At 40.8% G+C, this 13763-nt stretch overlaps 1 protein-coding gene and 1 long non-coding RNA gene across 3 annotated transcripts in view; one reads left to right on the forward strand and one right to left on the reverse strand.

The window, feature by feature from the left end:
• The window catches only part of PDZRN3 (PDZ domain containing ring finger 3), a 244774-nt gene that overhangs the window by 64794 nt on the left and 166217 nt on the right, over positions 1-13763 (forward strand). The gene's annotated exons all lie outside the window — the stretch shown is intronic.
• LOC141084775 (uncharacterized) overlaps positions 5079-13763 on the reverse strand; it is a 63688-nt gene continuing 55003 nt past the window's right edge. Inside the window, exon 2 of the long non-coding RNA XR_012231106.1 lies at positions 5079-5827. This is a non-coding gene — a long non-coding RNA (uncharacterized lncRNA). The remainder of the gene's footprint in view (positions 5828-13763) is intronic.

Below are 13763 nucleotides of genomic sequence, written 5' to 3' on the forward strand. Positions count from 1 at the left end.
TTATCAGGGGACCAGTTGACTATGATGAAGACACAGGTTAGCCAGGGAGCCAGTTATGTCGTCTGCAGCTTCATGTTTGCAGAGAACACCTGTTAAGTGACTGCCATGTTTGTGCGGATGATATAAATAGCAGGAGCCCAGTTTGATAGAAGTTTTTCTCAGTCCTTCCCATGACACTGACAGCAGCTGGTCTCTATGGAGGATTTCTGTCATCTCATGTACGAAATATGGGATGTCATTATAAAGAATCATTATAAATTATATGTTCTCGTAGAAGATTTGTGTTTCCAGTGTGTGCTCTCATTGACATAAAATAGAGCCGTCCATGACAGGCTTTAGTTTTGTCACTAGGCCTCTGTTGCTATGGTAATCTGCTATGAAAGCTGCTGGGCTGTAATATCACCTCATCCAATTGTGGCTCGTAGCCTTTGTATTATATCCTACATATTTGTAAACGGGCATTTTTAGAGACCCAAAATATCACCAGATTATGGCACAAACGAGCTGTCATGTTTACAAGGGTCGGAAATCTCTAATTGCCAATTATAGGCTCATATGAATGAATCTTTAGATCATTTTACCTTCTTCATCCTATAGCCAGAGCTTATAAAGAGTCTGGGAAGCTCAACACATCCAAGCTTTACATGGACAGATCCTTGATTTCAATATGAGCTGTGTAATACTTCTTTTCCCCTGTGGGGGTGCTGTAGGGAAATGAAACACCTGCAGTGAGGACTTTCTATCAATAGTGGGATTCTAATCTTGGACATTTATGGCAAATCCACAGGATATGCCATAAATATTTCACTGATGGGAGCCACAACGAATTTGGGTCCCTGTCTTGTGCCCACCAGAGTGAAGAGATTCAGGTCTCCCTTTAATCACTTCTAAGGGGGATCTGAAAAAGCCATGCAAGCATGTTCAGCAATTTTATTAACTGAGCGGTCAAAGCTCTGAGCTTGGTCCTGTAAAATGGAGCCCTGTCTTAGATATATGACTGACAGCCAATAAAGCCACCATTTCTGGGGTTTTTTTTTAACATATATTATTGTCACTGTTTCCCAGACTCCAAAAAAACACCAAAATCTGCTCACTTCTACAGTAACCTATCCAGTCTCACTTTAAAACTGCATTTTAGGACCCAAGGAAAAGTTGGTGACATTTCCTAGGGGGCGGGCGATATAGTTTGTGACCCGACTAAAATGAAAGGGAATAAATCCCGTCCCGAAAAGCTCAATGGGGCCTCGCAATCATGAATAAATAGGATTTAGCTTTATATTGTTTGCATAAATCGCCTCATTGTATAAAATGCACAGATTAACATAACGCATTAAATCGCCTTTGATCGCGTCCGCCCATAATCCCAGAGCCGTGCGTAGGAATTTTAATCCGGAATGTGAATTGGAACTTCCTGTTCCTGGAGCTGTGAAATTTCCTGTAAGGTGCAGAAGCCATATTATCGCCCTATAAAGTCCTTTTAGTAACGTTCCTCGGCTACTGTGCAGCCGGAGCGGCGCACATCGCATCCGCGCCGTTCACTGACAAGATGATTGGGGATTATTGACCGGTCAATGTCAAACTTCTATACATGACAAGTGGAGGATTACATATAATACCAGTCACTTATAGGGTCGCCCCGGGTATGTGCGCAGCCCCCCTGGGGAAGAATGTCAGATGTCTTATTACCAACGTGACTTGTTTACAAAATTTACGTCTGCTAATCTCCCGCAGTTACAAAGACTTTGGGACCCGGTTTAGTCTGTCGTTGTTTTTTTAACCTATTACATGTTTTTTACTTTAGGTTTTCAATTCCTAAGCATTTGCAAGATTTCTGCTTGCTGTCAATGAATATAACCATCCTTGTTTAGGTGCGGACAGCGGTACTGATTTAATACAAAGCACAGCTGAAAATGATCTTATGGTTGTATGCAGTGTAGACATACCTCTATTAACCCCAGACTTATTTCTATTAGCTAAACTGATACATTGTAGCAAAGTATCAGCGCAGGAGAGAGATTTGAAGCTGGTGTCTACAGCTCATAAAGGGGGGGTTGTCCAGGCTGGAACCAATTGTAGCAAATTCTCATTAGGTCTGTGTGGGTTTCTAGCCTGTAAAATGATATTGTTGTTGTTATTATTATTTATTTTTATTTATTCATTTTTTTAATAAATCCCATTCCTCTATTGCTCCTCCTGGAAATGTATATATGTATGAATAAATGAACCGTTCCTCTTCTCAATGGTGGGTTAACTTACCCACTCTCACACTGGCCAGACCTAAAATTTGCCAATCACCCCCCTTTCCACTTGCACCTGTGACTTGGACAGAGTCTATTTATTTTCTGAAAAGTTGGGTTGCCCTCCCATTCAGTCCCTGCTATCCCATAAGTCTTAAGGTGACAATACGCAATAATGTCACTTTTGGCATGACCAATCGACCATCTGTTGCCTCTGTGGCCGACTTCTCCAACAGCAGATATCGAAAAAAAAAAGGATGGGGCGTGTTAGCCTTGTTCTATCACCTGAGAAAACTTTCCCCCAATACATATGCATGCTCAATTTGGCTGAGCATGCATATGTATTGGGAGGCGGAGTGAGAGAATTGGCTGTGGGCGATCAGCTATCTTAAAGGGGTTCTTCACTACTGCACAAAGTATCAAAAAATCATCTTCATGCCTACCTCAAGGAGTGTCTCCCCCGGTGGTCACGTTACATTATGTCATGTGATCCATGCAGCTACTCGGCTGCAGTGTTTCAGGATTCCGTCAAGGCTGCAGCCGATCAGTATGCATTGATTGGCTGCAGCCGTCACGTGACAATTGATTGCAGAACAGGAAAATGACGTCATTCTGCGAGATAAGAATGAAGATTTTTTTTATTGGATGAGGCACAGTTTAGCTGTTAAGAAGAGTTCGTGCAGCGGAGGACAACCCCTATAAATGTATGGGAAACTTTAGGACAACCTGGAAATAACGCCATATACTCTAGGGCACGGTGAGATAAAATGACTACTTCTGCCAAATGTAAAAGTGCTGAAAAAGCAACTCGGAGACGGAATATGCAAGACGCGTCTGAAGCCCCCGCTGTGACAGTCAGACAAACTTTCCTTTTTTTTTTTTTTATACCAAACCCACCCAAAATTTACTTATGCAATTCAGTAAAAATGTGTTTATGGTTAGGCTTATGTGAAGACAGATGGCAGCCAGGCGAAGCATTACCCTGCTTTTCCTCAACATATGCATTGCTTTGCATAATGGGAAATCTGGATCCAGACGCATATGTACATAAATTCCACGGCAGAACACGTGTGAGGACTGGGATCAGATTTTTTTTAATTATTTTTTTTTTGAAGAAAACAAAGTTCAACCTGCAATAAACCTGCGCTTTTCTGTCCATTGTATAGTTATCACTTCCACACCTGGGGGATAGGTATAGGGGGTGCAGAGGGAGAAATGATAACATTGGGTCTAGTTTAGCTTTGGCGAAAAAAGGGAAAAAGGTTAAACATAAGAGAGAAATTAGAAAACGTAAAAAAGAAAGAATGAAGATGTCTTTTAACTGTCCGCTCAGGCATCCTCCATGTTAAACATAGACTCGAATTCAATCATTGGCTTAAGGTCTAAAGAATTAGGGGAGGACAAAGCCACCATAAAAAAAATAATAATCGCAATATTTTTCTATCTATTCTTGAATTGCCATCATAAGAAACAATAAAGTTTCAGCTTTCTGCTTCCACCACTAGGGGGAGCTCCCTGCATTCAGACGTAGACATCTCCCATTAGGTTCATGACCTTTTAGATTAGGGCCATACATGCTAATGCTGTAGGCTGCAGTCGTTTTAGAGGTTTCAAAACACAAAAAATAAATTGCAAGCATGCCACAAAAAAGTCGCAGTTACCATCAACATATTGTACATTGAAGTAGTAAATATTACTTGCAAAATTCCCAAATTTTTTGTATTTACAGTTGGAAATTGCATCTGTTGCAGGAGGACTTGTTCTGCATTTGTTTCCAGGTGTCTGTGCCAAAACGTGCAATAGCAATCTGCTCCGATTGTTGCAATTTTGTTGCATGTTTTTTTTTCTGCTTTTTTTTCCACTTTTTTTTGTGTTTTTGTTAGTACAGAAATAATAGGACTTAAACACAATTGCATTTTTTATGTGCATTATTTTAAGATTCCCCATAATAGCCTGTAGGGGGAAAAAACGCACCAAAAACACATCTCATTGACATTTTTTAAATGAGAATAAAGTTTCATGAATCACATTGCACTTTTCTTGAACTCTTAGTGGGGTTGTCCCGGGTTTGAATGAAGGTCTGTAGTCTCTCAATGTGATTGCAGACTTCTGAATCCAGGCTGCATACTGTCAGGATTCTCCGGTGTTGGCGGCAAGACTGGAAAGTCACATGATCTCAGGGAAGTGATATGTATTCATCCAGTCACATTCTGACTAGTCGTGGAAAGCCTCACTCAAAACAAGTGAATTAAAGGGAATCTGCCACCTCATTTTTGGCCTATAAGATGCGGCCACCGCCATCAGGGGCTTATCTACAGCATTACAGAATGCTGTAGATAAGCCCCTGATGGCGGTGGCTGCATCTTATAGGCCAAAAATGAGGTGGCAGATTCCCTTTAAATTAGTCAGAGCATGTCTAGTCGACATGTGACTAAGCAAATTGCAACATCGGAGAATCCTAACAGGATCCAGAAGACTGCAGACTTTCATCCCAGCTCCCAAAGAAAAAAATTGCAAAAGGAGAAACGCAGCACTTATGCTATGTGTGAACATGAAACACAACAAGAAACCACAAAATGACAAATTTGCAAAAATACTCTGCAGTAAAAAATATGACAGTAATCAGCAAGTGCTGGATAACAAATACAGGGTATTTAGTCGATACGTTTTTTGCAAAAAGTGTATACCAAGCTGCTCCACCACGTCACGGTAACCATTCACGGAGCAGTCCCTATCTAATGTATTTAAAACCTTAACATGTGAACAGTGTCTAAATGAACAGGATACAGACAGGCGCCTCCTAGTATGGGCTCGTGGTGCAAGACAGCTCATTTATGTGCATGTGACACAAGAGAGGGGTGGGGTCTCCCAAACCATGCTAAGCAAGGAAAAATATGTGTGAACATGGCCTGAATGTCACTTTGTGTTTGTGCCACCACATTCATTACTGCAATCATGATGTCGCACAACCAAACTGGCCACTTGTCTTCTTTCCATGGATCTGGACCAGTCCAGCTGCAGGATTTTATACCAGCACATGACAGATGTTTATACAAACTCACCGATGAGTAGTCAGTGTGCCAAATGTTCCTTTGAAACTAACTTTTAAGGCCCCATTTTCTGCCGACTTTCCTTGGCCTGTTCCGTATCATCTGGATTCTCCCGTTTCGCAGCTGATTGTCCTCTTCCTTCTTACGCAATGTCATGCCTAATGTCACCTGTTAGTAATTATGACTGTTCCTGGATTCCAATCATTCAAAATGGAGCTTGAGTTTTGTGCCAAGGAATTCCAAACCTACACCACATGCTGTCAGATCAAGTGATGCACTGAATACTTCATTTCCTGGAGCAAGTTAGAGAATCCAGGTCTGGTCCCTTGGTCTCTTATTTCTGAAAGATCAGAAGGCTGTTGCATTTTGGAACATGAGAAAAAATATACAAGTTTAGCCATTAATATGTAAGGTATTTTCTACAAACCATTGATTTCTGGGGGAACTGTGTAATTCTTTGCTTATCCTATGGTGGCGCTGCAGGAAAACTAAACACTTACTGCTGGGTTGTTCCAGAGATTTCAGCTGGGCACAGCAGGTCTGAAAGTGAAAAATGTATTCAATTTCCCACTCAATGTGTCCAAATTATCCACTCAATTATACCTACATTTCCATAAACCTTCACCTTGTTACATCCCCTCCCCCTCTTCCCCAATTTAGGTCTGAAAGTTAGGACTATCCTCCAAAGTGTGTTATAAAAATTATGGAAAGATCAAATTTTGAGAGATTTTTATGCACCAAAAGAGATTTAAAGAATGTATTCTCTAAATATTCAATCATGAAAATGCCTTTTTAAAATTATCATACAATTTGTAGTTTAAAAATATTATCACCATAGCAAGCTCAAATAATGTTCCCACAGCGTGCTAAAATAAGTCACATGATTCTTGAATAAAATAATATCCTATAGTTCTGAAATAAGGAAACTATACAGTGCTTAAATAATACCCCCACACAGTTCACAAATACCATCCTATAGTGGCAAAATAATACAACAGTACAGTGCTCAAATAATATCATATAGTGGCAAAATAATATGACAGCACAGTGCTCAAATACCATCACATAGTAACAAGGTACTACCACTGCACAGAGCTCAAATACCATCACATAGTGGCAAAATACCGTAATACAACAGCACAGTGCTCAAATAATACCATCACACAGTGACCAAATTAGCAAGAATATAGTGATGAGAAAATAAATCCATACAGTGTTTAAATAATACAACCATACAATGTCCAAATAATGATCAAATAATACCGCCATACAGTGCTGAAATAATACCGCCAAACAGTGCTGAAATAATACCATCATACAGTACTCAAATACAGCCATTAGTTAGTGTGGCCTTCCGGCCCCTGCATATTCTACACCTCAGCTTTTGGGCCTTAAGGTCAATTTGTTCCCTTTACTCTTTAATCACCTTCCCTTTTATATCCCATCCCGGAGCTTGATCACTCACAGCCATTGGCTAAGTCACGTGTATTCCTTTTAGAAACGTTCCTTACTTCTGATTGGTTCAGAGGGTGCCGTGGTGAAGGATTTTTGGGATCTGATGACCTTTAGGTTGCATACAATTAAATTTACCATAACGAGCATTGTAGTCCAACAGGTCTCTGTGGATCACACATTTGTTTTTTTATAAACATGTTCCAAATTATAGACCGATCTTCTCCAGTCTTGTCCCCTCTATAGAACAGCTGCAACACAAATCTTGCTAATCCATCAAGTCCTGGAAAAGTCCCACGGTTTGTAAAAGAACAAAGACGTAACACAAGACAATAGCATGTCCAATGTAACCGAAATAATATACTTGTAACCGACACATTGACCTTTCCCTGCGGAGCTGACCTCTTATTTGTAGCCAGCAACATTTGTCAGTAATTGGATAAAAGTGATGTCGCCATGAAAGAGATCATCAGGAGAACTCTGCAGCCCTATGTACAGGAAAGAGATATATCGTGGTACATATTGGTATATCTGCAACCCTATCTACAAATTCCAATCACATCTTCCTAGACTTGGGATGAAAAGGACTGTCAGCCAAATTACTGTCCGCCCCCAAAAATACTAAACACTGAGATGTATGGTCAGCCTACCAATGATCCGCCGTGGGGTCAAGGTTCACAAAATCAGAAGTTCCATAGTTCCAGCATACGGAACCCCCATTGTAAGGCCACCCTCATCTTCACTAAGACGTTTTATATATATATATATATACAGTTGTGGCCAAAAGTATTGACACCCCTGCAATTCTGTCAGATAATACTCAGTTTCTTCCTGAAAATGATTGCAAACACAAATTCTTTGGTATTATTATCTTCATTTAATTTGTCTTAAATGAAAAAACACAAAATAGAATGAAGCAAAAAGCAAAACATTGATCATTTCACACAAAACTTCAAAAATGGGCCAGACAAAAGTATTGGCACCCTCAGCCTAACACTTGGTTGCACAACCTTTAGCCAAAATAACTGCGACCAACCGCTTCCTGTAACCATCAATGAGCTCCTTACAATGCTCTGCTGGAATTTTAGACCATTCTTCTTTGGCAAACTGCTCCAGGTCCCTGATATTTGAAGGGTGCCTTCTCCAAACTGCCATTTTTAGATCTCTCCACAGGTGTTCTATGAGATTCAGGTCTGGACTCATTGCTGGCCACCTTAGAAGTCTCCAGTGCTTTCTCTCAAACCATTTTCTAGTGCTTTTTGAAGTGTGTTTTGGGTCATTGTCCTGCTGGAAGACCCATGACCTCTGAGGGAGACCCAGCTTTCTCACACTGGGCCCTATATTATGCTGCAAAATTTGTTGGTAGTCTTCTGACTTCATAATGCCATGCACACGGTCACGCAGTCCAGTGCCAGAGGCAGCAAAGCAACCCCAAAACATCAGGGAATCTCCACCATGTTTGACTGTAGGGACCGTTTTCTTTTCTTTGAATGCCTCTTTTTTTCTCCTGTAAACTCTATGTTGATGCCTTTGCCCAAAAAGCTCTACTTTTGTCTCATCTGACCAGAGAACATTCTTCCAAAATGTTTTAGGCTTTTTCAGGTAAGTTTTAGCAAACTCCAGCCTGGCTTTTTTTGGTCTCGGGGTAAGAAGTGGGGTCTTCCTGGGTCTCCTACCATACAGTCCCTTTTCATTCAGACGCCGACGGATAGTACGGGTTGACACTGTTGTATCCTCGGACTGCAGGGCAGCTTGAACTTGTTTGGATGTTAGTCGAGGTTCTTTATCCAACATCCGCACAATCTTGCGTTGAAATTTCTTGTAAATTTTTCTTTTCCGTCCACATCTAGGGAGGTTAGCCACAGTGCCATGGGCTTTAAACTTCTTGATGACACCGCGCACGGTAGACACAGGAACATTCAAGTCTTTGGAGATGGACTTGTAGTCTTGAAATTGCTCATGCTTCCTCACAATTTGGTTTCTCAAGTCCTCAGACAGTTCTTTGGTCTTCTTTCTTTTCTCCATGCTCAATGTGGTACACACAAGGACACAGGACAGAGGTTGAGTCAACTTTAATCCATGTCAACTGGCTGCCAGTGTGATTTAGTTATTGCCAACACCTGTTAGGTGCCACAGGTAAGTTACAGGTGCTGTTAATTACACAAATTAGAGAAGCATCACATGATTTTTCGAACAGTGCCAATACTTTTGTCCACCCTCTTTTTTTATGTTTGATGTGGAATTATATCCAATTTGGCTTTAGGACAATTCTTTTTGTGCTTTTTCATTTAAGACAAATTAAATGAAGATAATAATAACAAAGAATTTGTGTTTGCAATCATTTTCAGGAAGAAACTGCATATTATCTGACAGAATTGCAGGGGTGTCAATACTTTTGGCCACAACTGTATATATATATATATACAGTGGGGCAAAAAAGTATTTAGTCAGTCAGCAATAGTGCAAGTTCCACCACTTAAAAAGATGAGAGGCGTCTGTAATTTACATCATAGGTAGACCTCAACTATGGGAGACAAACTGAGAAAAAAAAATCCAGAAAATCACATTGTCTGTTTTTTTTTCATTTTATTTGCATATTATGGTGGAAAATAAGTATTTGGTCAGAAACAAGCAATCAAGATTTCTGGCTCTCACAGACCTGTAACTTCTTCTTTAAGAGTCTCCTCTTTCCTCCACTCATTACCTGTAGTAATGGCACCTGTTTAAACTTGTTATCAGTATAAAAAGACACCTGTGCACACCCTCAAACAGTCTGACTCCAAACTCCACTATGGTGAAGACCAAAGAGCTGTCAAAGGACACCAGAAACAAAATTGTAGCCCTGCACCAGGCTGGGAAGACTGAATCTGCAATAGCCAACCAGCTTGGAGTGAAGAAATCAACTGTGGGAGCAATAATTAGAAAATGGAAGACATACAAGACCACTGATAATCTCCCTCGATCTGGTGCTCCACGCAAAATTCCACCCCGTGGGGTCAGAATGATCACAAGAACGGTGAGCAAAAATCCCAGAACCACGCGGGGGGACCTAGTGAATGAACTGCAGAGAGCTGGGACCAATGTAACAAGGCCTACCATAAGTAACACACTACGCCACCATGGACTCAGATCCTGCAGTGCCAGACGTGTCCCACTGCTTAAGCCTGTACATGTTCGGGCCCGTCTGAAGTTTGCTAGAGAGCATTTGGATGATCCAGAGGAGTTTTGGGAGAATGTCCTATGGTCTGATGAAACCAAACTGGAACTGTTTGGTAGAAACACAACTTGTCGTGTTTGGAGGAAAAAGAATACTGAGTTGCATCCATCAAACACCATACCTACTGTAAAGCATGGTGGTGGAAACATCATGCTTTGGGGCTGTTTCTCTGCAAAGGGGCCAGGACGACTGATCCGGGTACATGAAAGAATGAATGGGGCTATGTATCGTGAGATTTTGAGTGCAAACCTCCTTCCATCAGCAAGGGCATTGATGATGAAACGTGGCTGGGTCTTTCAACATGACAATGATCCAAAGCACACCGCCAGGGCAACGAAGGAGTGGCTTCGTAAGAAGCATTTCAAGGTCCTGGAGTGGCCTAGCTAGTCTCCAGATCTCAACCCTATAGAAAACCTTTGGAGGGAGTTGAAAGTCCGTGTTGCCAAGCGAAAAGCCAAAAACATCACTGCTCTAGAGGAGATCTGCATGGAGGAATGGGCCAACATACCAACAACAGTGCGTGGCACCCTTGTGAAGACTTACAGAAAACGTTTGACCTCTGTCATTGCCAGCAAAGGATATATCACAAAGTATTGAGGTGAAATTTTGTTTCTGACCAAATACTTATTTTCCACCATAATATGCAAATAAAATGAAAAAAAAACAGACAATGTGATTTTCTGGATTTTTTTTTCTCAGTTTGTCTCCCATAGTTGAGGTCTACCTATGATGTAAATTACAGACGCCTCTCATCTTTTTAAGTGGTGGAACTTGCACTATTGCTGACTGACTAAATACTTTTTTGCCCCACTGTATATATATTATCACAGACTTTTGATTTCAAAATGGTGTAATTCTTTGTTACCCCTGCTGGGGCACTACAGGCAAATTGATCACATGCAACAAAGTTACTCTAGAGATTACAATTGATGACTAAGGTGAGGGCCAAAAAAGTAGCATTTAACAAATGATTATGAACAGATCTGGTGGAAGTTGTTGGACTTATGAGCAACCAGTCGTGACTATTAAAGGGATTGTCCCATCTCGACATTTACCTTCCATATGACCCTTTAGGGCAAATAGACATCATAAAAGTGGAGTCCTTCTCTTGGACCCCTTATATGAGCTAGGGCAGACCCCACCTACATAACAGCTTTCTAGGGACATTGTATAGTGCTGTGAGCAGGGTTGGACTATCAGGCACAAGGCAACTAGTCCTGTAGTGATAATCTCCTGCCGATAAAGCACTGATTGGTTTGAACAGCAAAACACAGACTAGTAAGTGACACATCACTGAAATCAGGGTCTCTCTTGGAATCTGCATCTCTGCACATCAGTGCCAATCAATGGGCTTGACCAAGTTTTATCTAAGGCGTAATATGGGGGCTATGATGGTGACTTCATTTTAGGTATAACAACCCCTTTAAAAGATTTTGGGGATATTCCAGACAGAAACATTGGCTTCCCATCAACAGGATAGGTACTAAATCGGTAGGGGATTGGGCCCGTGGATAGGCGATTAAGTCCTCCCGCCTTGAATATCCCTTTAAGATGTGACTTTTCTTGCATTTATAGATTTCAAAAACTGATATATTTGTTTTAACTAAATCTCCATCTTATAAACATCAACTAATAAAAGAAAAATAAAGAAATCTAATAATAATAATAATAAAATATCCCTTAACATATTCTTTGACTTGGAAAAGGAAAAATCTTGAAGCTTCCTGAAACCTGAGATGTTTTTTTTACAGGCTGTGTTCTCAAGCTGCAGATCAAAGCCAGGATTTCACTTTATTGTAAAAAATATATATATATCTTTTATTTCAAACCCAACATCAAAAGGCAAAATTTTATTATATTGATGCAGTTTAAAGCAACTTTGAATTATAGAACTTTTGATATTTAATGGTTTGGACATCTGAAGAGCTTTTTTTTTTTTTTTCTTTTTGTAAAATATACTTGTAAAATCTTGTTTGATATTGAGAACTTGTGACCAAATAATGAGAACAGCCATCAGATTGGGAGGAACGTTTGGGTTATCAAAGTGGCATAATTTGCCCAAAACCTGTCTCTAGTCCTGATAATTTACAACTTTTGATTGGTTGTCAGGCTGTGTGCACACGCTGCGGATTCTGCTGCGTTGTACAGTACCATTATTCCCTATGGGAATTAAAAACCGCTCTGCAGATGCTGCGGTTTCAAATCCGCAGAAAGAATTGCATGTCAATTCTTTCTGTGGATTCCGCTGCGGTTTGCCATCTCCTCTATTGTGGAGATGATAAACCGCAGGCCAATCTGCAGATAAGCCGCAGGTCTTTTGACCTGCGGATTTTGCAAAATCCACGCGGATGAATACGCAGCAGAAACCGCAGCGTGTGCACACAGCCTTAAAGGGACATAAAGTGCAAGTTGTAATGAGCCAATGATTCCAGAAAAATATTTTTTTATGTGCCATCGCTGAGTGAATAGAAGTTTTTGTATTCGTCATTTGTATGAGTTATTTAACTGATCTTATACTCATCCTGAGTTACACCCTGTATTATACCCCAGAGCTGCACTCACTATTCTGCTGGTGCAGTCACTGTGTACATACATTACATTACTGATCCTGAGTTACATCCTGTATTATACTCCAGAGCTGCACTCACTATTCTGCTGGTGCAGTCACTGTGTGCATACATTACATTACTGATCCTGAGTTACATCCTGTATTATACTCCAGAGCTGCACTCACTATTCTGCTGGTGCAGTCACTGTGTACATACATTACATTACTGATCCTGAGTTACATCCTGTATTATACTCCAGAGCTGCACTCACTATTCTGCTGGTGCAGTCACTGTGTACATACATTACATTCCTGATCCTGTTACATCCTGTATTATACTCCAGAGCTGCACTCACTATTCTGCTGGTGCAGTCACTGTGTACATACTGTACATTACATTACTGATCCCATACAGTATTATACTCCAGAGCTGCACTCATTCCCTTCTCAGCCATTTAAATATCCCTTAAAGTAAGGCCCTTTCAGGTCATATAATTTAAGGTGTTATCTGATTTGGAAAACTCCTTTAGGAATAGTACATATGAAACCCTTATCTATTAGTTGAAGGGAAAAATATCTACAGAGTATTTTGGTGCATTTTGGCTCACTGTCTATTGACCGTTGTGTAATGCCCTGCTGCTCCTCTGGAGGCGCTGTAGGGAAATTGATACTGGATTTTTTGTTACACATTATTCAGTGATTATAAAGCATCCACTGTGTCCCCTCCAGAGCGGACCCCCTGGCCGTCTCGACCTTTATAATACCGATAGCGCTGGATGGATTCTGTCCGTAGATGCGACTTCTGCCAATTCCGACAAGCCCTTGCCAACATTCAGTTGTGGAAAAATAAACACGACCTGGATATTGCTTAGGTCTCGATACACGGATTACATGAACACTTGTACAAATAATCAGGGACACTGCACAGAAGAGGGATGCGGACTGATGGCCAGAGATAACACCGGCTTCCCCTGAATATCCAGTGTAAAGACCAAGTGCCACCTACTCTGCCTCCTGAGATAAGAGGCACTGCCTCTCTTTATGTACATCGTCTTGTTTATTCTCACTGGTTCCCAAAAACTGAACTCATCCACAATGTCTTTGAAAGTTCTGTAGACGTTGAGCAGGAGAGAGCAGTAAGTTAAGGGCAAAACAGCTCCACTCTTTTCATAGGCTGTGCTTGGTATTGCGGCTCAGCCTCATTTTCTTGAACACTACAAAAAATGTAGGCACCCCCCAATATATATGCATATATGTGA

This window comes from Dendrobates tinctorius, unplaced genomic scaffold (genome assembly GCF_039654945.1).
Source record: "Dendrobates tinctorius isolate UK_male_01 unplaced genomic scaffold, ASM3965494v1 ptg000027l, whole genome shotgun sequence".
Taxonomy (NCBI): Eukaryota; Metazoa; Chordata; class Amphibia; order Anura; family Dendrobatidae; genus Dendrobates; species Dendrobates tinctorius.